Below are 14,535 nucleotides of genomic sequence, written 5' to 3' on the forward strand. Positions count from 1 at the left end.
TGGATAGTGTTCGTGCTACCAATGGTGCACATGTAGAGGTTTATTGATGTGTTAAATAAAATTATTTGAGTTGTCCTTGTATTTCCTGTAGCTTCATTTTCCTACCATTCATACTTTCTGTTCTAAGATCTGATAAAATGTGGGAGGTTTGAATGGAACACCCTGTATTTTCAGTAGAAAATACAGTTTTCAGCGTACCTCTCTCTCTTTACGGTCCACAGCGTTACCGCTACAGTAACCTGCTAGACGATCACAGCCACGCAACCCCCTCTACCAAACCAAAAGGCCGATTTACAAACAAGTGCACAGGCCCCTCAGTACACAAACAGAACAACAGAGAGAAGCTGTTAACAGGCGACGCGATTCTAGGTGTACACTTCCGATGCGTGTAAGCCCTCCCGACCTCCAAGCAAGAAACATTTCCGCCGCCCCCAAGCCCTCGATCTCGGCTTGAAATCTATCCTTCGCCTGCCACGAGCACTTCCTCCCGGCACGAGACTCATTGCCTTAGTCCCGATTGTGGGACGCGAAGCAAGGCCTTGGGCTGCAGAAGACGTATCCTCTGGGTATATAGAAACTAGTGGGGGGGAGGAGATCCAAGTATCTAACCTTCTCCCTCCCCCCCAAATGACCTTGTTGAAGAAAAACAAAATGGAGGAAAGAAGAAAACATCGAATATTAATACTTACAAACAACAAACTACTAGAACCCTGTGGCGTACAGACCCATTGCTAGGCAACGGCCAGAGTCAATGGATTGGCTGGAAAGCGGTGTTTTCTACGAGGTCCGTACCGAGAGATAATAAGCGGGAACAAGTTTAGTGCTTAGTAACGGGTCTGTATGTCACAATACATTTCGCCCAGACTGTCTCATACCAATAAGACTTAAGGTAAGTTGCCCTTGTGCTTAATTGAATACTACGCCATGAAGACGTATGGGGAAGTGAAGGTACTATTCCACCATTACTGACCTCGCCACTATATTGATATGACTAATCAATTCCACGCTACTGCCGCTTTACTCCCTGAGAGGGTCCCCCCGGTAAGGAGGCTGGATGGGCCCCAGGTCCTGTCTGGACGCTGTGGAATACAGAAAAAACTTCCGCCCATGTTCAGTTGTTATACTTGCTGAGCTATCCCGTATCATAATACTGAAGCTTGAATACTGATTGTTTATTCATTCAGTGCCCAGTTCTGACTCGCGAACCTGAGTACGCTCACCTGCGGGTGAATTTCCTGTCCGCTCATCATCATACTTGCTTCTGTCGAATGCACTTGTTCAATATACGCTGCGTGTGTGTGACTATAGACGGGGTCCGGATTGGTAAATGCAGTTGTGTGCATATATATATATATATATAATTTCTCAATTTTTCACTCATTTCATCACTGGTATGCCCTAATATTTAATTTGATACTTTGCATTCAATTGTTGGATTTATATAGGTGAAAAGGGTTGAATGGGCTGGACACACAATACGTGCCGGCGAGAATAGAACCATCAAGAAAATGCTTAATACTAAACCAGAAGGAAATAGGAGAGTGGGAAGACCAAGGTTAAGATGGGGAGAATGCGTGTGGCAGGAGATAAGAATTTTGGGTGTAAAGAACTGGAGGAATGTAGCATCGAATGGAGAAGAATGGCGAGCAATCCTGAGGAAGGCCAGGGCTCACAAAGGGCTGTCGTGCCAGTGATGATGATGACTTTGCATTCAATCCTTACAATTCATCACCTGAGTGCTTAAGTCGCTGGTTTCACACAGCGGGGGCCCAGGTTCGATCCCGGGTCTGATCAAGTGGGATTTGTGGTGGACAAAGTGGCGCTGGGGAAGGTGTTCTCCAAGTACTTCGGTTTCCCCTGCCAATCTTCATTCCACCAATTGCTCCGCAATCACCCTCACCTATCAGCTGGGGCTGGTACAATAGGCCAGGAGTGGCCGCAGTACAAGGGACTTAGTCCCACCCCACTAGCAATAATCCCTATTTCTCATACTTTCTTGGCCTGTCTCTACGTACTTCCACGTGTTCACCTGATCTGCAAGCTTGAGATTTCAGAGTGTGTTTAAACATTTAAACTGCAGCTGACTCCCTAACTTCAAACACAGTTTCCTGAGAATTTGTGTCGATGGACATAGTACACTCCAGCACGCAGGTGACGAAATTAGCTTCTACATTAGAAAGCCGCCTGCCTCTAGATATTCATAATGTCCTGTGTCTGAAAGGTTTAATTAAATGAAACGAAATATAATAATATGCTTGCAGTCCTGTGCAAGCTATGCTACGTCACGAAACGCTAACTCTCATTTCTGCCGCGCGAGTTCAGCACCAGCTGATTCATGCGAACGGAACCACGAAATTGATTGATACAACAGTCGCTGCACATGGAAACCATGGAGACACGGAAATTGGCAGAAGACGCATCTGGCAACGTCACGTAACAGCTGTGCCATGCGAGTACACTCATATAATTATCGAAAGATGCAATACGCACAAACAGCGCCGGGAGAAGACGTCAATTTCTGAACATTTTACAATGCTATACTCGAAAAGGGCAGTCACCTAATAGTATCACTAACAACTGAACTTACTTTCATAAAGAAGACTGTTTCTTGAGAGCCCGATGCTTGCTCACCTCGTCAACAAACTCTCCGCCCTTGATAGAATCCTCCCATATATAGCCTATGTCTTCCAGTTGGTTCTTCTTTCTTTCAGGATCTCCTACCAGAACTTTCTAGGCATTTCTATTCTCTCATGCATACAACATGCCCTGCCCATCTCACCCTCCTTGACTTGATCATTCTAATTACACTTGGAGAAGAGTACAAGTTATGAAGCTCCTCATTATGCAGTTTTCTCCAACCTCCCGTCACTTCATCTCTCTTCGGTCGAAATATTCCCCTCAACACCCTCAGTCTATGTTCCTCCCTTAATGTCAGAGACCAAGTTCACACACATACAAACCAACAGGTACAATTAAGGTTGTGCATATTGTCACGTGTCTGAGTGACTATAGACGGGGTTCGAATTAGTGATTGGATTTACTGAACACTTGCATACACAGCTCGTAACTATAACAGCCTCACTGGCTTACGCACTGTAGCACACATAGAGTCTTCTATGTCCTCGCTAGTCGTTTCCTGGTAACGGATCCTCACAATGTCCTCTACTTAGGTCCTTACCGTCTGGCGAATATCCCACAACTGGGTAAACTCTAAACATCTCCTGTGTATAACCTCTTGCCACGGACCGCATAGAAAACAACGATGATCATCGTTGTTATAGGCCAATCGATTCCGTGGCAGTATGTTTGCTTGCGAAGCCGTTACGCAGCAACGACTCTTGTATATCTGCTTATCTCGCGATCGTTGCCAAGCAACGGATCTACATGCTAGAATATTTTAATCTTCCCGTTCTGAGACTAGAGTCGGGAAGACAGAAGATTCTGCATGGAACGGCAGTGAGTATTCCGCGAATTTGATCTGCTTGTTAACTTCCTCCACGGGTGCAATCGATGCCAACAAAAGCCAATTATCAACATTTTAGCCTACATTCAGTGTCATTAAACAACTTAGGCCTGCTTACAGGAATGGCTATGTGTACTCGTTCTGTTCCCTGGCTCACAACAATGGTGTAAACTTGCTATTGTTAATCGCCGAAACCACCCGAGTCGATAAACAATGCTAACATGTTGCCATGTTTCGTTCCAAGTCCAAGGGCTAGCAGCATATACAAAATACAGACCCGTCCTCTCGTCAGAGAGGGCGTCCCACAGAAACAAGACCTCAACTGTCAAACGAAAATAATTAATATCTGGTCATGAGCCCCAGACGGGGCTCGACACCAAGACTTACTGACCGACCGTCAGTCTCAATGTGACTTTGACTTTGTCGAGCCAGAGCAACGACCGTATAACACGCAATAATGGAGTAACTGTTGGAAGTGGTGTTTTCTGTGCGATCCGTGCGGAGGCTAAATAACGACGACCATTTTTGTTTCAAGTCTTAGGAAAAGGGAAGTTTCAAATCTGAGACAGTAAAATATGGTCGCTAGTCCCATGGGACTCGGACCCGAGAAAGACTGCGCTGCCAAGGACCAGCAGCATATACAAAAGACAGACGCGTCCTCTCGTCAGAGAGGGCGCCCCACAGAAACAAGACCGTAATTGTCAAACAGTAATAAATATCTGGTCATGAGCCCCACATGAGGCTCGGAACCAAGACTTACTGACTGACTGACTGACTGACCGTCGGTCGCAATGTGACTTTGACTTTTCAAGTCTTACTATTTTCCAGAACGGAAGTGCGGGAACGAACACAAACTTTCACGCTATCTGTTCATTGCTTCTTTCTTTGCCACAGAAGCTTTTGATGTCCTACTGCGCATGACTGAAGCCCCTGACATGCGGCACAGTGTCATCGATGCCCTCAGCCATTACGAAGTTGTTCCAATTATGGTCACACCATGTTCAGCGGCATGACGTGTTCATACCCGAACCTAAGTAAGCTAAGCTAAATAAGGGAGAATATCAGCAAAGCGATGTAACATACTGGATTGGGGTTCTCACAGACAGACATATTACTCTCGTCTTGAAGGAAAACGAGCTAGCCAAGCCAGCAGAGCCATTTTACTCTGTCGGTAGTTCCAACAGTCGGCTTCTGTGAACACGATGTCAAACCACTGAATGAGATGAAACGATGGTCATGAATGTTCGTTAGGAAGGAATGAAAATGGAGAATATCACAGCCTACAGGTATTTTAAGGTATCTCCCGGAACTCTCTTGTAATGTCTTCACATCAATGCTTACGTCTGTCACGTGATATGTTGGATCTGTTCACTTCAAGATTTCCTGCCACGGTTTTGTGGCCAGTTCTGATTTCTGCCATAATCTCGAGCTGTCCATAGCAGTGTCCTCGGTCACTCCACCGTCTTTACACCCTCCCTGCAGATACCTTCAGCTTAAGGCTCGACTGCGCTTCACAACGACAGGTCCTCTCCCTCTGTTTTGTTTGCTGTTCTTACAGCACAGTGGTAACTATATATACCACTGCCTTAACGCTCAGAAACACTGCATTTTCCCAACAGATTTGCCGTTGCTATAGAGACGGAGTGTGTTCCCTGTGAGGTACGAACCGGCTACACGGCTTTACATCGGAGGAGGCAGCAACTCTGGATATATACGGCTGTCGCCTCGTGACGTCATGTTTGCTCTGGAGGCCTCGTGTGTGAACTGTGGATTCAGGGCAAGGCCTTCCCCGATCTGACTGTACGGTGCTGCTTCCTGTCTTTATGGGAATGTATTCCTCTCATTAGTGGTCTGTAACTGGCGGCCCACGTGCCCCGATCGACCCGTGAAAGATTTTGCTAACACCGAGCAAGTTAAGATTACGGTCTTGTAAAATGTGATGTCGTGTAGTTCGGTACACAGGTACCGGGATTTCAGAGAAACCTGCTGCCTTTTCTATCCTGAAGATGGAAGCCGTATGTTCGGCCGGAACGTTCGTACCTATCTACAAAGCTGCGTGACGCCACAAGACCACAGTGCACCCAATACCTCTTTATCCTGAAAATTTAGGAAGAAGGCCCCTCCGAAACCTACGTACATATGTACCAAACTACACGGTGTCACATCCCATACGATTACAATTAGACTCTCCACTGTAACAGCCTTGGATCTCGTATCTCGAGTAAGTTATCATCAGGAGATGCCTTGAAATAAGCCACGATATTCTCAATCTACATTCTTACGCAGTAGTTCAGCATCGCGTTCACAAAAGCTGATTACTAGTACCAGTGGTAAAGTAAAACAGCTCTGCTTACTTGGCTTACCCCTCGACCATGAAGATAGAAGCATTACGTTCTTCCGTTCTACCGGACTGTACGGTGTCATCCCAGATGACAATATTCTTCTGAGATGTAATACTTTCCCTTTCTAATTAATAGTAAAAGCGGCCCCAATTTCACTTTCGGAGGAATCGCTCAGGGCCGTCTGCCCACTGCAGCCTCTCCTTGCGCGCATCCATCACGCACAAATGCGTAAATTCGGGTAACCCCATAACATTGGCACTATTGGCCAACTGACACCATTTCTGGACAGCGTGTGTTGAGGCAGGCCGCAGTGCGCAGTCGCGGCTCTACACCCGCCCAGATTCGCTCCGCCCATCTCGACTCGTTCATCACCCACTGACCTAGATATAGCGCGTTTCATAGCAACGAGATAGAGCGAGAGGAACGTAGTCTTACAGAAATGGTGTCAAATTGGTTCTGTGCGAATCACTGTGGGATTAGTGGCCATGAGAAGATGTTAACGAAAACAAGAGTGTCCCCCCACCCCTCTCTCGTCTTGAAGGCCTTCCTTTTTCTCACACATTCCCCTTTCGTCACTGCGGGCTAATATAACTTGCCCCTTGACCGAGCAAAATGACTGGGGTGGTAACGGGGCCTCCACCTATCTATCGCTCAGCGATGGGGTTTCAATGGGGCATCCACCTATCTATCGCTCAGCGATGGGGTTTCAATGGGGCCTCCACCTATCTAGCGCTCAGCGATGGGGTTTCACTGGGGCCTCCACCTAACTATCGCTCAGCGATGGGGTTTCACTGGGGCCTCCACCTATCTAGCGCTCAGCGATGGGGTTTCACTGGGGCCTCCACCTAACTATCGCTCAGCGATGGGGTTTCACTGGGGCCTCCACCTATCTAGCGCTCAGCGATGGGGTTTCACTGGGGCCTCCACCTATCTATCGCTCAGCGTGGGGGTTTCACTGGGGCCTCCACCCATCTATCGCTCAGAGAGGGGGTTTCACTGGGGCCTCCACCTTTCTATCGCTCAGAGAGGTTGTCTCACTGGGGACTCCACCTATCTATCGCTCAGAGAGGGGGTTTCACTGGGACCTATCTACCGCTCAGAGAGGGGGTTTCACTGGGGCCCTCGAGCGAGGCCGTGAAAAAATTCAGCTTTGGTAATCCATTCCATGTCAGCTGCACTCAATCAATCCGTCCAGAAGGCAGAAAATTCGGAAAGCGATCACACTTGAACATTTATCGCCGAATATATGTTGAACCATTTTCATTTCGAAAATTTTAATTCTGCACCTGCGCATTTGGCACGGTTCTAATTACAAATCGGACTATCATAACAATACAAACATGGCTGCAAACGATTACATTTATTTCGGTAAAAAAGTTGGGAGGTTAGGATTTGGTGCACACGTAAAGGGGGGGAGGGGGTGTCATATGAAAATGTCTGCGAACTCGTGAGTTATCCTGAGGAAGTTCTGTGACTTACCGAACTCCCTGAAACGGATTTAACTGACTCAAGACAGCGTCCAATGAGGGTTGTTGTGAAGGAGATGAACAGGGAGCTTACACAGCACAGGAAAATTATGTCAGGGTGGACGAAAATGTGATATAAGGCATAAACACCTCGCCATGGAGTAGGCCTATTCGAAGAGTGCAGGCAGAGCTCCACAGATTTCTAATCTCTGTACTAGACTCAGGCGAGTCATCAGCTTCACGCTCTGACCCCTTTACTCCAAAGACGAAACGGGAAATTGTTATGAAATGACAAATTAGTGTTTACAACTTCCTTGAAAATGGTGATATATATACATTTCTGGTCAATTCTGTTTTTAAGGTGCTTATTTAACGATGCTGTCAGAAACGGGACAGGATGATTAATGAATATGCAGCAGTTGCTGGAATGAAGATTGGTTAAGGGAAACCTAACGTGAAAAACCCGGCAAAATGACAATTCGTCCACCACAAATCCCATTAACACCAGGGCCGGTCTAGACGGCGTGGAGAAGAGAAAATTCTCGACCTTATCGGGACTCGAACTCCGACCCCTTGGTCGTCCAGCCCACAGACAGTCGCTATCCCCACTCCTGCTCACAGCTGAGTACCTACTTCAAAAGCTGCATGGGATTTAGGAGCACGAGGACTTTGAGACTGTGTTGAGGGCAGCTGGAGAGGCTGACACCACGGAAGCAAATATCCAAGACTGGCTTATGCTGGATGGAGGAGACCCTGGATTTCAGCTTCTTGCCCTTCTACAGCTTCTAAATAAAGGCTCTACAGTGATATTTGGTTATTTATTTCCACTTGCACTATCTACATTACTAATGTCTCCGTTTATTTGTTTCCTAAGTTCTCTCTTCTTTTAGGGCCATATTTTGCTTCATTAATCGGGATTATCGCGTAATCCGGTAAGCCGGATTACTGTCCTCCCAATTTATCTCGTTTAGTGTGGGTTTACTGCTTTTCTTCATACTAAACAACCGATTGTTACGTAATAATGTCCGATTCCCGCTGCACTCTAACACGAGCCTTACTGCTACGACGCAAATGATAAGGCGGGACAGGCCAGGGAAATGCGAGCTGGCTCGCGTGACGAACCCGCAGTGATATGGGTGACGTAGACAAACCCGGAGGCCAAAAGGCCAATCATTATCAAATGAATGAAATACTCATTACGCGGTAGCGTAGTTGGTTGAGCGCCTATGCTACAAGCCGGAAGGTCGCGGGTTCGATTCCCGATAAGGTCACTGAATTTTTTTCGATTTACCTAACCCCCCCAGGCGCATTATGGCCCTTGGGTCGACTCACCCTCTAACAGAAATGAGTACAAGAAATATTCCTAAGGGTAAAGGACGGCCCGCGCCATAGCTCAAACGGTTAGTCCCTGGCTTCCCACCGCGGCGGCCCGTGTTCGATCCCGGGTCTGGTCAAGTGGAATTTGTGATGCACAAAGTGGCTCTGGGGCGGGTTTTCCCAGAGTACGTCGGTTTCCCCTGCCAATCTTCAGTTGGACTCCACCCCCCACTAAGCGAATTTAAAAAAAGGGTAAAGGGCGATCGGCCGACCTCACCGGTATCGTGAGCCGATTGTCTAGAGGATGTCGGACCCTCGACGTTTCAAAGCCCTATGGGCGGTGTGTTTTTCCTGTAAGGTACGGACTTCAAGATACTGAAACTCTGCATTCTGCCCACACAGTGTCAGACTGCGCTGGCAAGGACCACCAGCATATGCTAAAAGACAGATCCGTCCTCTCGTCAGAGAGGGCGCCCCACAAAAAGAAGGCTGTAACTGTGAAACAGTAATAAATATCTGGTCATGAGCCCCAGATGGGTCTCGACACCAAGACTTACTGACTGACTGACCGTCAGTCGCAGTGTGACTTTGACTCTGACACACAGTGTATTAATGTGTTCCGTATGATTCTCACAATAAACAGCGATTATTTCCCTAAAAAACATTAACCGGTTGGGCGTTGCTATGGAGACGGAGTGTGTTCCCTGTGAGGTACAAGCTGAGTTTATAAATACCGTTTTCTCACAGCACAGGATAAGGCGATTATCCGGGAGTAAAGCGGCAGGGGCGTGAAGCTGACGACTCACCTCCAACTAGTGCCGAGGTGAAGAAAATGTGGATCTATTATACACCCACTCCCCCATACGCCTTCATGGCGTAGTACTCAATTAATTAAGCACGGGGACAACTTTACTTTTTACTTTTTTATAGGGCAAGATGAAGCCAAACACAGAAACGTGGCGGCGGTCAAGCTTACGACCGTTCAAGTGACTAAGCTGCCGTTGTAGCATAAGATACGTAAGATATGCATGATCTGCTGTGCAAAGCCAGTGCTGATAGAACTTGGAAGAATTTTCAATAACTTGCTGTAAGTGCGATACGTACACTTGACAAAGGAGAAGCATATTCATAAGAGATAAACCCATCTTCTCGTCATAGAGGATGTTACATAAGAACTATTACCGTAAGGGTTCAGCTAAAAAAAATCTGGTCGTGACCTCAAGGGGTTTGGCGCCAAGACGAACTGATTGGCGGTAAACCGCTAGTCGTAAAGTGACTCTGACTCTGGATTCAAATACACAATAAATATATAACACTATTACCGAATACCTCCACATGACACCAGATCGCCCTCACCGGGCCACGAAACACTCCAACACAGAACTTTATAAATACTTTGTTGTCTAGGGCCGTACAACTTCACCCCACTAACGACCGTCTCTGTACCTCTGTTACCGGCATACCTCAAGCGGTTAGTCGCTGGCTTCCCACCGCGGCGGCCCGGGTTCGATCCCGGGTCTGGTCAAGTGGAATTTGTGGTGGACAAAGTGGCGCTGGGGCAGGTTTTCTCCGAGTACTTCGGTTTCTCCTGCCAATCTTCATTCCACCAACTGCTCCACAATCACCCTCACCTATCATCTGGGGCTGGTACAATAGGCCAGAAGTGGGCGCAGTACAAGGGACTTAGTCCCACCCCACTAGCAATAAAAAAAATACCGGCGTGCTGCATTATATGAACATATACTTATTTCCAATATATCGATACAAATATCTGTCCCGCAACAATCACATCTATGAAGCATACAAATCAGAACAAATTCAATGTTGCCAAGTCGACAGTGCTGAAGGTTTGCTAGACTGTATCCATATTTACGTAGGGTCAAGGGGTCGTCTCATTCTACACGTTCCTAACTTATGAAGGGTCGTGTCACAATTCGGATCGAGTATCACATGGGATATTTATATAGCACTTTCCCTACAGCCTGGACGAGGAACATGCATTCAAAGGGATTGGGGGGGGGTGTACTATGACGGGTCGCACAAAACAAACTGGGGGCCTGGAAGTTGGACAACCCTCATACAGATAACTTTCGCGTTTCAAAGGGTTAATGACCGTCTCCGGGATGAACAGAAGGATACTTGTCACTTAGAGAGTACAATGGACATGAGAGGTGGGGGACCACCATCACTCAGAAACGGGACTTCGAGAGCCTTACCCACGAAAGGGTAGGGGAAGCCCATAGGCACGGCTGTGGGCCTTTATGCTATTTCGTGCCAGGCTCACATTTCTGAGGGAGAAGCGAAAAGGGGGGAAATTTTGTCTAAATGTTCTTCAAAAAGATTATTGGATTTCCGGTTTTCACAACGTTGACTACGAATAATTCCATCTCATGTGGGCCGTATGTAATCCAGTATTAGTTTACCGACGTTTAGGGAGAATCTCTTGCTCTGGCTTACTTTTCGACCCTAAACAGTGAGACAGTAGGTTCAACCGAAACGTCGGTGAACTGAACTACGCGGCGTGATGATCTCCAGTGCCACAGAAACAGACAGAAGAAATCACGGGGCATATGATGGACGAAGCATAGCTGACCGACTAGTAGCCTGAACCTGGCTGCAGTCTGTTCATTAGCCCTCGCGCATCATGGCGGTCGGCTCTGTCTGTGACCCAACTGACATACAAATCCTAGCTAATGACTCTCCTTTATGCCAAACCGTTCCCGGTTCGCGTTCCTCTGTTTCGGGGACATGCAAATAAACAAACACATGGTCCTCAGCTGTGACGCGGTTCACATGATCACAGACTGGAGACGGATGAATTCATCTGTTACCACGGACCAGACTTCCTTTTTCAGGACCCAAGAAACCGCCAGCATGGAAACCAGAAGTTCACCACCCTATCCCGAGCCAGATAAATCCAGTCCAAGCCAGCCTTTCCTTTTTAATTAAGATCAATTTATTCTTGAAGAAAGCAGTCTTCTGGGATGTGGCACCGTGTAGATGTTAACCGACGTTTCGGAGGAACGTATCGCCTCCATCTTCAGGGTAGAAGGAAAAATAAGAAATCCGCAAGCGAAGAGACCGTGAGAACCGGTACAAGCAGACTATTTGTCTTTCTTATTTTTCCTTCTACCTTGAAGATGGATGCGATACGATCCTCCGAAACGTCGGTTAACACCACATCTACACGGTGCCACATCCCAGAAGACTGCTTTCTTCATAGTCACCGCCGTGAAAACCTCAAATCTTACAATTTATTCTTATCTTCGCATTCGAAGCGACCAGTTCCTTACAGGGCTGGGCTGGGCAAGACGCGACGCGCAGAAGTATAACAATTCCTTAGCAACAAAACCCCCCTGCACTGTAAGTGCGCTGCATGACAATCGCATGTCTGCCAACACAATTATAATGTTACTTTTCTATCGTGTGGGATGTGATGCCGTGACGTTTCGAAGGGACATTTTGACTTCATGTTCAGGGTGGAGGAGTGGGCAGAGCAACTGACAATCAAGGAGCTGATACATTTATATAAATATAGTAATAAAGCACATTATTAACAAGAAGTTCCGGGAAGAAGCAACCGCCTACATATTGATATGTCAGAGACCGCACAGAAAATACAGCTGTATTGTTGCGTATGTACTCGCTGCAGCGTTGCCTAACAAAGAGTGGGGGGGGGGCATACATACAGCAAGGTGATCTCATAAGCCTCCTTCTGTTCTTATCATAATAAGGTAAGTAGGCTAAGAATTGTTGCAGTCTTTAAGTCCTTAAAAACTTGCACTAAAGACTGGCATAACACTAAGGCACATAACTGTACAGATACACAAAGAAAAGCCAAGTCTTCACTGTATTCGGAGCATGCGTTTTTGAAAAGGTGACCCGTGGAATGCGGTCTCCAAGAGCTATCTTCTCGGACGTTACGTTATCACGGTGGTGGTTACTAAGAAGTGACGCCTTGTAATCTGCTAGACATATATGCTTCCATCTTCAACGTAGAATGCACTATCGGAGAGCCAGTACTGGTACCGAAGGCCTCAGAAATACCTACCAGGCTGTACGGCGTCATGTCCCCACAAAAGAGTAATTTTCATACGTTATTCTGTTTCCACCAAAATCAGGTTTCCAGCACAATGTGATGTCAATGTCACTTTGCTAATTGGCTGTTATACAATACATGTGCTTATTTTTCTAAAAATTTAGCGAGTTTTATATACAGCGCATCTGTCGGCCCGGCTTCATGGAAGGCACGTCCGCCTCTTCCGCCTGGATGGACGCTCGCAAGAGATCTCACTACAATCTCGTTACAGCCAACTACTGCAACATCCCTACTACTGTTCTGAATTCACGTACCTGTGAGGCGGACACCTGCCAGAGGGGGTCCACAGCGGTCAGTAGACAGGAAGAGGCTTGGCTCAGGGTGGAGATATATGGAAGCGTTAGGAGGGCAAACACTTAAGTTTATATCTAGGAAAGTCTGGTTAGTAGCAAAATAAACGAAAGGGCTGCCCAAATATGACCGAATGTTCCGCTGCAACAAAAAACGAAAGAGTTACCCAAATATGACCGAATGTTCCGCTGCAACAAAAAGAACAAAAGAGTTACCCAAATATGACCGAATGTTCCGCTGCAACAAAAAGAACAAAAGAGTTACCCAAATATGACCGAATGTTCCGCTGCAACAAAAAGAACAAAAGAGTTACCCAAATATGACCGAATGTTCCGCTGCAACAAAAAGAACAAAAGAGTTACCCAAATATGACCGAATGTTCCACTGCAACAATAAACGAAAGAGTTGCCAAAATATGACCGAATGTTCCGCTGCAACAAAAAAACGAAAGAGTTACCCAAATATGACCGAATGTTTCGCTGCAACAAAAAACGAAAGAGTTACACAAATATGACCGAATGTTCCACTGCAACAAAAAACGAAAGAGTTTCCAAAATATGACCGAATGTTCCACTGCAACAATAAACGAAAGAGTTGCCCAAATATGACCGAATGTTCCACTGCATCAATAAACGAAAAAGGCGCCTCACATTGTGAACTTCACTAAGGCGTCCTCGCAGAACATCTGTTTATCAGAGCGAGGCCATGCGACCTCAACCCGAAACAAGTGAAGAGGGACGTGCGGAGAGGGCAGGAAGTGGCGACCTGGCGTTTCAAACCACTGCATGAGGGGTGAGGGTAATATAACCTGTTCGGCGCTTCTTTGTATGGCAACTGCAACCCCTCACTAATGCGTGCTATTACTTCCTATTATTATCACTTGTGAGGGGTATTTTCTTTAGACATAACCGTACATGTCCACAGACATCGGGCATAATTTTTATTGGTTGCTACAGACTGTGACAAGAGAAAGTTCATCAATGTGACAACCGCAAATTACAGCTTATGCTACTAACTGCTTTATGTTCCTCTCACGTGGCTGGCTGATACATATGGAATCTGTCACTAACGCAATATTTCCAGCACAACGCCTTCCAAATTCATTTTCTGCAGAGAATACAGAACAGGACAAATATCTTGCAAGATGAAGTAACACGTCACAGAGTCACAGAGTATGATGTTGATATTGCCCAAGGCGAGGGCCCAGATCAACTTGGGAACAACAGGTTGGGAAACTGGTCCCCCAGAAGGATGGGAGGGCGGGTGGGACAGTTTTCGGAAGACAAAGGGAGCTGAGGAGCCTTGGTTGCTAGGTGACCGGCATAAAAGTGGGAATGTGGAAGGAACAGAGAATGGTCGTCTATTTAATATCCCTGAACCATATGAGGTTAGTAATATATGATGTGTTTTCTTGGAGGGGGTCATAACCGAATGTTCTGGAGATTCATTTTCAGTATGAACGGGAACATACACAAAGGATACAATTTGATACAAATTAATCGATAGCAAAAAAAAAATTAAGTTTTATTTAAATCAAACCAGAATCTATATCATACT

General features: G+C 46.4%; 1 protein-coding gene across 2 annotated transcripts in view; it reads right to left on the reverse strand.

The window, feature by feature from the left end:
* LOC111866552 (nuclear hormone receptor FTZ-F1) overlaps positions 1-14,535 on the reverse strand; it is a 180,970-nt gene that overhangs the window by 165,393 nt on the left and 1,042 nt on the right. The window lies entirely within an intron of this gene.

Source organism: Cryptotermes secundus, unplaced genomic scaffold (assembly GCF_002891405.2).
Source record: "Cryptotermes secundus unplaced genomic scaffold, Csec_1.0 scaffold575, whole genome shotgun sequence".
Classification (NCBI taxonomy): Eukaryota; Metazoa; Arthropoda; class Insecta; order Blattodea; family Kalotermitidae; genus Cryptotermes; species Cryptotermes secundus.